Raw genomic sequence first — 13,473 nt, 5'->3', positions numbered from 1 at the left:
ACGAAGCTACAGTCATCAAAACAGTATGGTACTGGCACAAAAACAGACTTATAGATCAACGGAACAGGATATATAAGCCCAGAAATAAACCTATGCACCTACAGTCAATTAATCTATGACAAAGAAGGCAAAAGTATCCAATGGAGAAAAGAGAACCTCTTTAATAAGTGGTGCCAGGGAAGTTGCACAGGTACATGTAAAAGAATGAAATTAGAATATTCTCTAACATCATACACAAAAATAAACTCAAAGTGGACTAAGGACCTAAATGTAAAACCTTATACTACAAAACTCCTAGAGGAAAACATAAGCAGAACACTCTGTGATATAAATTGCAGCAATATCTTTTTTGATCCATCTCCTAGAGTAATGGAAATAAAAACAAAAATAGACATATGGGATTTAATTAAACTTCAAAGCTTTTGCACAGCAAAGGAAACCATAAACAAAACAAAAAGACAAGCTACAAAATGGGAGAAAATATTTGCAAATGCGACTGACAAAGGATTAATCTCCAAAATATACAAACAACAGCTCATACAGCTCGATATCGAACAAACAACCCAGTCAAAAAATGGGCAGAAGATTTGAATAGATATTTCTCCAGATAAGACATAGAGGTGGCCAAGAGGCACATGAAAACATGCTCAACATTGCTAATTATTAGACGATTGCAAATCAAACCTACAATGAGGTATCAGCTCACTCTGGCCAGAAAGGCCATCATCAGACAGTCTACAAATAATAAATGTTGGAGAAGGTGTGGAGAAAAAGGAACTCTCCTACACTATTAGTGGGAATGTAAATTGGTACAGCCACTATGAAGAACAGTATGAAGTTTCCCTAGGAAGCTAAAAATAGGGTTACCATATGATCCTGCAATCCTACTCCTGGGCATATATCTGGAGAAAACTATAATTCAGAAAGATACATGCACCCCAATGTTCATTGCAGCACTATTTACAATAGCCAAGATATGGAAGCAACCTAAATGTCCATTGACAGATAAATGGATAAAGAAGATGTGGTATATATAATATTTACAATGGAATATTACTCAGCCATAACAAAGAATGAAATAATACCATTTATAGCATCATGGATGGATCGAGAGATTATCATACTAAGTGAAGTAAGCCAAACAGAGAAAGACAAATATCATATGATATCATTTATATGTGACATCTAAAAAAGTGATGCACATGAACTTATTTACAAAGCAGAAATAGACCACAGACATAGGAAACAAACTTATAGTTACCAAAGGGGAAAAGGGGAAGAGGGATAAATTAGGAGATTAGGATTAACATATATACACCACTATATAGAAAGTAGATAACCAACAGGGACCCACTGTATAGCACAGGGAACTATACTCAATATTTTGTAATAACCTATAAGGGAAAAGAATCTGAAAAAAAATATATACATGTATAACTGAATCACTGTGCTGTATACTTGAAACTAACACAACATTATAAATCGACTATACTTCAATAAAATAAAATTGATTATGGTGATGGACATACAACTTTCTGAAAATACTAAAAGCCACTGAATTGCACACTTTAAAAAATGGGTCACTGGTATGTCATGTCAATGAGATCTCAACAAAGCATTTCAAAGAGAGAATGCTGCTAACAGAAAGAGAAGCAGAGATAGTAGATGGACAGAGAGTATTCAGATAGTGCCCACGTCATTGACCCTAGAATTTTATTCTGCATATTCAATCCTTGGGCTTCCCAAAACTTGATTTGTTGAGTCAATAAAATCTCCAGGCCTCCTTTGCCATCCTTCCCTTTCCTTTTTTCTTGATTAATTTGAGTTGGCTTTCTGTGACTTGCCATAATAGGCCTCCTGTTATAAGGGGAGTGGGGGTTATATTTAGAGGGCAGTGGGGCTGTGCCCTCTGTCAGGGGACTCTGATCTTCATGTCAAATCGAAGATGACTGCTGGTCTCTATACATGATGGATACTTGATAAATGTTTATTAAACTTAAATAAACATTTCCAAACTTAAATGACGGAGCTTTTCCCATGGGGGCTTGAATCCAAAGATCCTCTTCTTGGGCTTCCCTGGTGGCGCAGTGGTTGAGAGTCCGCCTGCTGATGCAGGGGACATGGGCTCGTGCCCCAGTCTGGGAGAATCCCACATGCCGCGGAGTGGCTGGGCCCGTGAGCCATGGCCGTTGGGCCTGCGTGTCCGGAGCCTGTGCTCTGCAACGGGAGAGGCCACAACAGTGAGAGGCCCACATACAGATAAAAAAAAAAAAAAAAAAAAAAAGATCCTCTTCTTTCAGCTCAAGTTGGTTTTCCTTGGTGACATACGCCAAGTGATTTCCAAAACCCTATCTGGCAGATTTTTCTGGCATGCATAATTTCTCCTGAAAGAGAATTTAAACTTTGCCTTAAATTTAACTGAACTGTACTGATGTGCCGGTAGGCCTGTTTCTGAGTGTTTCCACAATCTCTCGGTGGGGGGCAGAGTTTTGAAAATGAAAGAATTTTTCAAACACAAGCAATTGTGATAATTGTAGGTCATAGGGGACAGTAGCATGCATGGAGGCTGGCCGCTGGGGCACCACTGACCCAAGACAGGGCAGGCCTTTGCATGCAAAGACTTACACATACCCACTCACATCCGTGTCTCTGTAAATAAAGATAATTTGCGTTGCCTGATATTCCTTTGCTATTTCTGGCCTATGGGGCCATTAAGAAAAAAATGCTAGTGAATTTTCTACTACACTCATTCTAATATGTGCCAAATATTTCTGCTTGTGCAGCACAATGGTTACGTTTGAGTTCCTTATAGAACACTTGTATATCAGTGGTTCTCAAACTTGAGTGTGCATTATAATCACTTGGAGGGCTTGTTAAAACACAGGACACAGGGCCTTATTTCCAGAATCTCTGATTCAGTGGGTCTAGGGAAGGCCTGAGAATGTGCACTGTGCATTTGTAACAAGTGCCAGGGAATACAGATGCTGCAGGCCTGGGCACCCCATGTGGAATGCCACTGAGTTATGGTGTATGGTCGAGTGCCTCATTTTTTAAAACTGATATTTAATTGTCTTATGGGTTATTTAATTTGGTTACATAAATTGTAATTTGACCCAGTGACCCGGACGTGAAATTTTCATAGCTCATTTCTAATTCATGAAGCCCCAGTTTTAAAGTAAATGATCATTACTTTAGTTTTTAAATGTTTCATTATAAATATCAGTTCTTGTCCTGTTCTGTGGTTGCCCTTTCCTCATCGGTTCAATCCCAATGTCATCATAATCCTTCTGGGACCACTGGGAATGTAAATTCCCAACCGAATGGGGTCTGGCAGAGAAAAGAGAGGAGGTGTGTGGAGTGGCTGGATTCTAAACTATCAACTGCGCAGCTATCTAAAAATAAGTCCTCTGAGCCAACAAGACTGGCTGAGAGATGAAAATGAGATGATTAAGAACATTTTGCAGAATTGCCTCTGAGGTATAGAAGTGTTCATGTGACATTTCCTTTTCTCCCTCCACTGGGAGAAGTGCAATGTGCTGAAATGCCTAAATACCAAACTTTGTGTGACTTCAAATAAAATTATGAGAAAGGGCAAGTCAGCACAAGGGACACAAGGAATTTCAGGGCTCAGCTTTAAAATGTTTGTGCTAAGATTATTAAGTCCTCCAAAAAAGCAGTGTTCCGTGCATGTGTGGTATGTAGGAACTCATAAGACATTCTTACATGCATGTATCTGTGTCTTTTATTAGACTGGGTCTTGCAAAAACTTTAATGTAATCTGTACAGAGGATTGCACATCAAAGTGTACAGCTTGAATTTTTACAATTTGCACACATCTATGTCATCAGTATCCAGATAAAGGAAGAATTCATTACCATCTTCCCAGGATCCTCCCCATGTTCCCTCAAGCTACACTCTCCCCTCTAGGTAACCACTATCTAGTATTCTGACAGCATATAGATTTGCCCTTTATTTCCCCTTTTATGTGAATGGAATCACTCAGGGTATATTTTTTATGTCTGGCTTCTTTCATGTTTCTGAGAACAATCAAGCCCTCACACATGGTAAAACTTTAACGTTGTGATTGGAAAAGTAATACATATGGTAAAGTCAAAAAACAACATTCAAACAATGCCAAAAGATATAGAATAAAAATAAGTAGGTATGTGTGAGGTTTAGTGGTAGATGGTTCATTCTCGTTCGTGTACAGTATTCCATTGTGGGGATGTACCTCAATATATTTATCCTTTCTACTACTGATGGGCATTTGGATAATTTCCAGTTTGGGACTATTATGAATAGAACTATGGACTTTTTAGTATACTTCTCCTGATAAACGTGTATTACTTTTGTTGGGTTTTGAGAAAGGAATGCTAGGTCATAGACTATGCGTATGTTCAGCTTTAGTAGATACTGGCAAATCCTAATAGTTTCTAAAGGGGTTTTCCCGATGGATATTTGAACCAGGAATATACAAACATTCCAGTTCCTCCACATCCTCAGAAACACTTGAAAAATTCTCATCTTGCTTTTTAGCCATTCCACTGTTGTGTAGAATTATCCCATTGTGTGTTTAAATTTACATTTCACGATGCCTAATGAAGATGAACACCCTTTCATTTGTTTTTTGGCCATTTGGACATCTATCTTCTTTGGTGAAGTATCTAAGTCTTTTGCCCATTTCTTATTGATTAATAGAATTCTTTATATATTCAGGGTATGATTCCTTTGTCAGATGTGTATTGTCAATATCATCTCCTACTATGTGTTTCTTTCTCACTCTTTCTGGTGCTTTTTTAATCATTTTTTTTTCCTTTATGATTATCACTTTGGGTGACCTGTTTTAGAAGGCTTCTTGTCTATTTCAAGTTCACAAAGATTTTCTCCTCTATTTTCTCCCAAGGTTGTTGTTTTACCTCTCATGTTAAAATTTGCAATCTATCTGGAATTAATTTTCATCTATGGTATGAAGTAGAAGTCAAAGTTGTTTTTTTTTTTTTCTGAACGGATGTCTAGCACCATTCATTAAGAAGACCATCTTTCCTCATCTATGTCTTTTAGAAATCTGAAAGCCTTCTGTTGCATAATCTTCCAATTTTTTTATTCAAGGTGGCTCTTGGATATTTTCTTTTCTTCTTTATTTTCACAAGCACAATTCTTGACTTTGGCCCCTTTACCTGAGGCCTTTGCCACAAACATCCTAACTGGCATCTCTGTTCCCATAACCCGGTCACCCTAGTGGCTATTCTTCTCGTGTTATTCTCATTAATTCTAGGTTAATTATCCTAAGCAACATTTGCATCACATTAAATTAATTAAAGGGTGTATTAATTTTGTGGCTGCTGTAACAAATTGCCACAAACTTAGTGGCTTAAGACAACAGAAATTTATTCTTTCACATTTCTGGAGGCCAGAGGTCTGAAATCGGTATCAATGGATAAAAATCAAGGAGTCACCAGGGCCACACTCCTTGTGGAGGTTCTGGGGGAGAATCTGTCCCTTGTGTCTTCCAGCTCCTGGGGGTTACTGGCCTTCTGTGGCTTGTGGCTGCATCCCTGTGATCTTCTAGTGCAGCAGCTTCCCATCTCTCTGTGCTCTGTCTTCACATCACCTCCTTTGTGTGTGTGCTCAAATCTCCTTCTGACTCCCTCTTAAAAGGAAACATGTGGTTGCATTCAGGTCCTCCCTTCACTCCACTCACCTCCACATAAACCTCCCATCTCAGTCTTAGTGTGAATCAGGATCACCTGGGGGAACTTGGGGACACTACAAAGGCCCTGTTCACCGAGACGGGGACTCTACATTTTCTATTAGCTTTCCATGAGATTCTGCTGCACACTAAAGTTGGAGACCCACTGAGAAGGACCCATTTCTGTATGATGCTGTCAGGATATTGACAGTACCTGCTACAGGGGTATGCCATGAGGCTGGGGAAGAGGTTCTCAAACCTGAGTGAGCATTGGAATCACCTGGGGACTTCATCAAAATTCAAGTTCCTGGCTTTACTACTTGAAATTCTTATTCTCCGAATCTGGGGTGAGGGCTCAGAAACTGGCATTTCATTCTGAGGCAGATATGGTCCATGATTTACAGGGAAGTTGTTTTGGAAGGGATTAACACTTTGACACTTGAACTGGGATTTGAGGGCAAAACAATACTTAAATGAGGGAGAGGGAGAGAGAGAAGAGAGAGAGAAGAAAAGACAGAAGAGAGGAGGGTGGGTACAGGGCCTTCGTGGTGTGAGAAAAAGCAGAGGAGAAGGAATCTAACCACCATTTTTGGGGGGGTGGGTAAAAAGAGTATTCAGTTTGGCTGGTTCCCAGGTGATAGCGGGAGGCAGGTCAGCGTGGGATCAGGTACGGCAGGCTTCAGCCTCCCCAGTCAGGGCCCCTTGGCTTATGTACTTCTCGGTACAGATCAGAGCTGTGCTGGTGTAGTATCACTTTAGATGCGCATTCTGAAACGCTCTGACGCCAGCAGACGCCCAAGTCTTCCTATCTGCCTGGTCATGAAAGCCCTGTGTCCTTATCAACCTCAGCCACCCTGAGGGGTTTCAGAACTTTTGTCCTACCTCTGAGCTGGTTCAAATTTCCTTCAGTCCCTCACATGAGTACAACGTCATCAGTGCTTCTTAAAACATGCCGAAGCAAGAAACTCACGAGCTCCATTTGGTTGCCTACTCCTCCCCACCACCTTCCTGGGCCATTCAACGCCTGCTTCGTTTCTCCTATGTAGACTTCCAGGCTGCTCAGTGAGACAGCTTTTTTAGTTGTTCTGATGCAGAGTCTGGTCAAAGTAGACTGTAGCCCAGAAGGCACTCGGCTTAAATTCCAGGCCAAGGAGTGGTAGCTGGAAAGTGGTTATTTATATATTCCTCAGCTTGGAATAGTAAAACATTTTAGAAGGTATGGTGTTTAATCATGTCTGAGCCTGAGTAATGCAGAGCTCCTGTGAGGAATTCTGCTTCATGAGGATAAAAATAAAGAAATTGGGAGCTTCTCCTGTCAAGCTTTCCAAAGTGCTCTTGAATCTCTCACCTCTCTGGACCACTTTGTTTTCTTATAGTCTAATTTGAGTTATGAAATATTGTGCTTAAGATCACATTCATTGTACCAAGACTTTGAGTATTCAGCCTCTGAATCCTCTCACCATTTCATGCAGGTCTCCCCTGTGTGTTTCTTATGCCTATTTACTCCTCAAAGTGAATTGCTCAGTCATATTTTGTGTCAGCTAATTACCATTTCCAAATACTCTGGGTTTCCTTTTCATTTACCACAGTCAGTCTTTAAGAGCTTTTTTGATTCTCATATTAAGGGGATAAAATCCAGCAACAAAAGGTGCTGAAAAGTAAGAAGGGCAAATTCTCTTTCCAGGAGACCAAGCTTATCATTTCTGTCACATTCTTAGCCTCTCCTTACCCAGTGTCTGAGAATTTGAGACTTGAACCTGATCTTCTCAAATTGCAATGCAATATATGGCAATTACATCATCGGAGGATCTTTCTAATAGGGAACAACTGTTTTTAAACATGGACAATCCCTACCTTAAAAATTAGTATTTTTTAGTATGCAAACTTTGGAATCAAATTTCAAGACACTGTAGGTCCAGGTACCATGTCAAACAGGTTTAGCCTCAGACATGCAGGATTGCAAAAATCACTCTGAAAGGTTACACACTAAATGACAGGCCTCCCACTTGAGCTGGGTCTGACATGCAGAGTCAATGGAAGAAAAGATTATCATTGTCACGGTCATAATTCACACTGTGTCTCATTTCTTTTCCCAATGCAATAAAGTTTCTAATTCTTTGTAAGTGAAACATTGCCTCCATAGAAACTAAGGAAAAGGGGTGTTGTCAATTATTCAGTTAATTTGCTTCTTATAGAAACAAATAATTTTTACTTTTGGACTAGCTGTAAATGTCACTGAGTCCTCCCCCGATTTTTTCATGCTTTTATGGCATATCATATTCAACTCTATTTTAGGTTCACAATTCTCAGCCAAACTTCCATTGTGGGAAAAGGAGAGACATGATATGGAGGAATCATAAAAGAAGAATGATATTCAAGGCCCAGAAATAATTCTTTTGCTATATTCAGAATTAGTCAAAGTTTCATTAAAATGCAGTTTCCAGTTTTGGGCCACTGCACTTTATGGTAACTTGAAACACAAAATAATTCAAGTGTTGGACAATTGAACTTATAAGACTATGTCAGAGAATTTTTTAAAAATATACTAAATAGATGTGGAATATTAGAAAGAGCCGAAGGGTATTTAGAGATTTTTTAGTACAACTGCCACCACTTATTCCTACCACCACCACTTTGTATATAAGGAAATAGAGATACATCATGAATTCATCATGTCTGCTTGACTAAGTGGGGGTCGAACTGGGACCAGAGCTCAGGTACCCTGACTTCTGATCTAATGCAGTTTCCACAAAGGCAAAAGAGGTGACTTGATGACAGAGGTCTCTAGATGAATTGACCTATATGACTATTCCTATTCCCTTAACTACTGCCTTGGTTTCTTTAGAGTAGATGTGGCTTTCCCTACTGTCATCCTCCACTATGTGAACGATGTGATTTGAATTCCTGTTGAGTATGTATGTGCAAATCATTCTTGATGATTGTGGAGGATGAAAAGATGAAATATTTTGTTCAACACCAAAAATTCCTTGACTTATGCTATCTAATGTGGGTATAGAGTCCCTACGCTCTACACTTGAAAAGAGAATAGAAAGTCATCTCTCCTGGCTTAGCTGGACATTCACTTCCTGAAGCAAATGCTCATATACGATTTCTTGAGATTCTCTCTAGATCCAGGAGGTTGCAAGTCTAGTCTTACTTCTGGCCCACGCTTCATTTCTCTCCAGACCCAAGCAAAGCTCTTACATGTACCCTTTTGGTCCTGTTATGGACTGAATTGTGTCTCCTCCAAATTCATATGTGGAGACCTTAACTTACTGTGACTGTTTGGAGACAGGTAATTAAGGTTAAATGAGGTCATAAGGGTAAGGAATTAATTAGACATGACTGGTGTCCTTGTAAGAGGAAGAGACACCAGAAACGTCTGTGCATGCAGAGAGAAGAGACCAAATGAGGACACAGACAGAAGGCAGCATCAGAAAGAGAAGCCCCACCAGAAATCAAACCTAGAGATACCTTGATCTTGGACTTAGAGCCTACAGAATTGTGAGAAAATTAATTTCTGTTTAAGCCACCTAATCTGTGGTATTGTGTTAGTATCCCTAGCAAACTAATATAGATTTTGGTACGGTGAAGTGGAGTGCTGCTGTAACAAATACCTAAAAGTGTGGAAGCGGCTTTGGGACTGGGTAATGCGTAGAGGCTGGAAGAGTTTTGAGGTGCTTGCTAGAGGAAGCTGAGAATTATTGTGAAGAGATTATTGGCAGAAATATGGATGTTAGCAATTCTGGTGAGGGCTCAGAAAGAAAAGAAGAGAGCTGTACAGAAAGCTTCTATCATCTATCTTAGAGATACACACATATCATCGTGAATAGAATGTTGGTAGAAATATGAACATTAAAGGTGATTCTGGTGATGTCTCAGTGGAAGTGAGGTATATGTTTTTGGTCACTGGAGGAAAGGCGATCTTTGTAATAAAGTGGCAAAGAACTTGGGTGAAGTGTGTTCTTGTGGAACTTGTGGAAGGTAGGAGTTGCCAGTGATGGAACTGGCTATTTAGCTGAGGAAATTTCTAAGCAAAGTTTTGAAGGTGTGGCCTGGTTCTCTTTACTGCTTATGGTAAAATGAGAGAGGAGAGAGATAAATTGAAGAGACTGTTAAGCTGAAAGAAACAAGAACTTGAAGATTTGGCACATCCTTAGCCTATTTATAGTTCAAAAAATGAGAAAGCATGTGGCTAGACAATCACTCCGTAAAGATAAGGCCCATGATCTTCGACACACCCGCTCAGTCTTGAAGCAGTTACAGAAGACAGACCATCTCCCTTCTGCTTCCCATAAGAATATGGGACTAAAATCTCTGAGGGGGGAATGAAACAGGAGGGAAGGAGACAGGGCACAGCCTCTGAAAGAATGACACAGCCCGAGGACATGACATAAACTGATTAGAACCAAATGGGTCCAAGATGGCGGGTAAGTTGACTTCCACTAGACCTTGAACCTCAATATACGCTCACTGTAACACATCAGCAAGCTAAATGACACATCCACAGGTGCCATGACAGTTCCAAGACCTACCATAAGAATCAAAAAGTGGGCAGTGGCCCAGTTCCTGGAAATCCCCACCCCTTCCTGAAGTAGCTGGAATACTCCTCCCACTCATTAGCCTATGAAATTACCCACCCCTATAAAAGCGGACAACCCCATACCCTGGTGCCTTTCCACCTTCTGAGATGGACCACACTCTCTGTGGAGTGTGTTTCTCTCTAAATAAATCCACTTCTTACCAAAAAAAAAAAAAAAAAAAAACAGAGATGGCCCATGATCTTAATCAATTATGCCATCAGAAGTGTGGAATAGAGATGGGATAATTCCAGCAAAGACACTGTCAGTTTGAACAAAAGGAGTCTGAGACAGGGTGAAGTGAAGGAAAGCTTTCAGATTTCCAGGGTTCTATAGGACAGGACAATAGAGCTATCCACCTGTGAACATGCTTTATCCCTCAAGAAAAGGGAAGAAGGACCCCAAAGGAAATTCAGAGATCAGCAGAGCTGCCACTCCTACCACAGGCCTAGAGCTTACAGTTGGGGGCTGAGGAGGGGAGGCTGTTTCCTCCTTGGTTTCAAAGGGCGGGGCCACCTTCTCCCTTTCAGCAGAGCCCGGCTATCCCCTCCCAGTGCCACAGGAGTGGGGCTGCCATCTAGTGCTGTGGGGTTGCTGCTGCTATCCCAGTGGGCCCAGAAGGCAGAGCATGGAACCAAAGAGGATTATTCACATGCTTTAAGAGCTAATGGATTTTGCCTTGCTAAAGTTTTGGACTTGCTTGGGACCTGCGGCCCCGTTCTTCTGATTTTTCTCTTTTGGAATGAAAATGCTTGTCTTATGCCTGTCCATTGTATTTTGGGAGCACATACCTAGTCTGTTTTCACAGGGTCACAGCTGGAGACAATTTTGCCTTAGTCTGAATTATAACTCTAGTTTCACCTATACCTGATTTAGATGACATTTAATGGCACTTTCAACTTGGAATTGATGCTGAATGGGTTAAGACTTCTGGAGATGTTGAGATGAGGTGAATGCAGTTTGCACATGAGAAGAACACAGATTTTGGAGAGCTAGAGGGACAAGTGTTATAGACTGAATTGTGTCCCCCCCAAATTTGTATGTTGAAGCCCTAACCCCTAGTGTGATTGTATTTGGAGACAGGGCCTATAAGGAGGTATAAAGGTTAAGCGACGTCATAAGGGAGGCTTTAATCAAAGAGAACTTGTGTCCTTATGAGAAGAGGAGGAGACACCAGGGAGCTCTCTCTACACTCACACAGAGGAAAGGCCATGTGAGGACACAGTGAGAAGGTGGCCCTCTGCAAGGCGGGAAGAGAGGCCTCACCAGACACCAACTGTGATGGCATTTTAATCTTGGACTTTGGGTCTCCAGGACTGTGAGACAATAGATTTCTGTTGTTTAAGTCACCAAGTCTGTGGTATTTTGCTATGGTAGCATGAGCAGACTAACACAGATCCATTCTGACTTTTGTCTCCTTCCTTTGTTCACTGCTACCCTCTATTCTTGACGTCAATGACCCTCTCTTCGGGAAGAGATACGGGGATATATGTATATGTATAGCTGATTCACTTTGTTATAAAGCAGAAACTAACACACCATTGTAAATCAATTATACTCCAATAAAGATGTAAAAAAAAAATGACCCTCTCTTCACTCTTTCCAAACCACTTTCTACATATTCCCTTTGTTGGGGTCAGAACCTGCATTTTGTTTGTCCCCAAACATCAGTGACTAACTGTGTATAATTTATTTTTGCCATCATGACTCATTCTTTAATTATGTCATATATTGTCAGTATCAGTATCATGTACCTCAAATTTTTAAAAATTTACATACAGTAAAATGGGCTTTGTGCATCAAATTAAAAAAAATAAAGGGCTCCAAATACACAGAGAGGAATGCAATAAACAAATGAGCAAGAATTCAAGAGTTCACACCAACCACAACTTTGGATATTTACATGGCAGTTTCATAAGTGCACAATTCCCACTGTCTCAAATATGCAAGACATAGAAAATGAAAATAATGCTGGAGTTAATCACAGAAAAATTTAAATTAAATTAGGTGTCATTATGTTGAAGCTCAAAGAAAATTAAGTAATACCTAAAATGTTTTAAGTCAGAGGGACTGATCAGAGCTCTTTTTTAAAATGAAGAAATATGAATCACTTATAACTGGAAATTTTGGACCTATATATTTATATAGGAGCAAAGTACTCCACAACAATTTGTTGCCAGAGGTAGGATAATAAATACCCAGCTTTTATGGAGTTTTACAGTTTAGGAGGTGTATTAGTTTGCTAGGGTTGCCATAACAGAGTACCATAGAATGGCTGGCTTAAACAACAGAAGGTTATTTTTTCACATTCTGGGAGCTAGAAGCCTGAGGTCAAGGTGTTGGCAGGGTTAATTTCTTCTGAGGCCATTCTCCTTGGCTTGTAGATGGTATCTTCTCCCTGTATCTTTACATGGTTTTCCCTTTGCATGTGTCTGTGTTATAATCTCCTCTTCTTATAAGAACACCAGTCATATTGGATTAAGGCCCACTTATATGACCTCATGTTACTGTAATTACCACTTTAAACACCACATCTCCAAATACAGTCACATTTTGAGGTGGGGGAGAGGGAACACAATTCAGGGATTTCTTCATGAACTTATTTCAGCATCAAAATCACTCTCTGAAGTGAGTTAGAAGTTCCTCCATTGACAACAAGCAGAAAAGCCAGGATTCAAACCAGGTCTGGGGACTATAAACCCTGTTGATCACCACACCCCTAAACTTTAATTTATATTAAGGTATATAATGTATTATATAATATATATAATAATATGATAAATTATATTATTAATTGGTTAAACATGTCCTATTTTGCTAGAATATGCAAGGGTAAACTATGGTTCAGCCCAATGATCACAAATTCCAAAGGAATTTTGTTGTAATTTGGGGATACTTGGGTACATGCATTTGGTTTCCCATCTTGTATATACATGATACAGAGAGTGAAATGATGCTTGAGAATCTACGCTCTTTTAAGTCACTGGGGTCACATCTAGCTTATTACTTCCTGAAAACATAAAGCAACTAAGTTCCTAACTTGCTCTCAAGGAGGCCCTTAAGCATAGAGAAGAGAACCAAAGCTTTCTCTGTGGATCAGCTCTGGGTTGGAGTCAGAGAGGTATTTTAGTGAACTGCAATAGTGCAAATTCTAAAAGAGATAACGTGTGCAGTGGAGAACTATATATATACACACACACATAT

Source organism: Mesoplodon bidens (genome assembly GCF_964165515.1).
Source record: "Mesoplodon bidens genome assembly, chromosome: 4".
NCBI lineage: Eukaryota > Metazoa > Chordata > Mammalia > Artiodactyla > Ziphiidae > Mesoplodon > Mesoplodon bidens.
The sequence above is the reverse complement of the archived record's forward strand: the minus strand, read 5'-3'. Positions refer to the sequence as shown.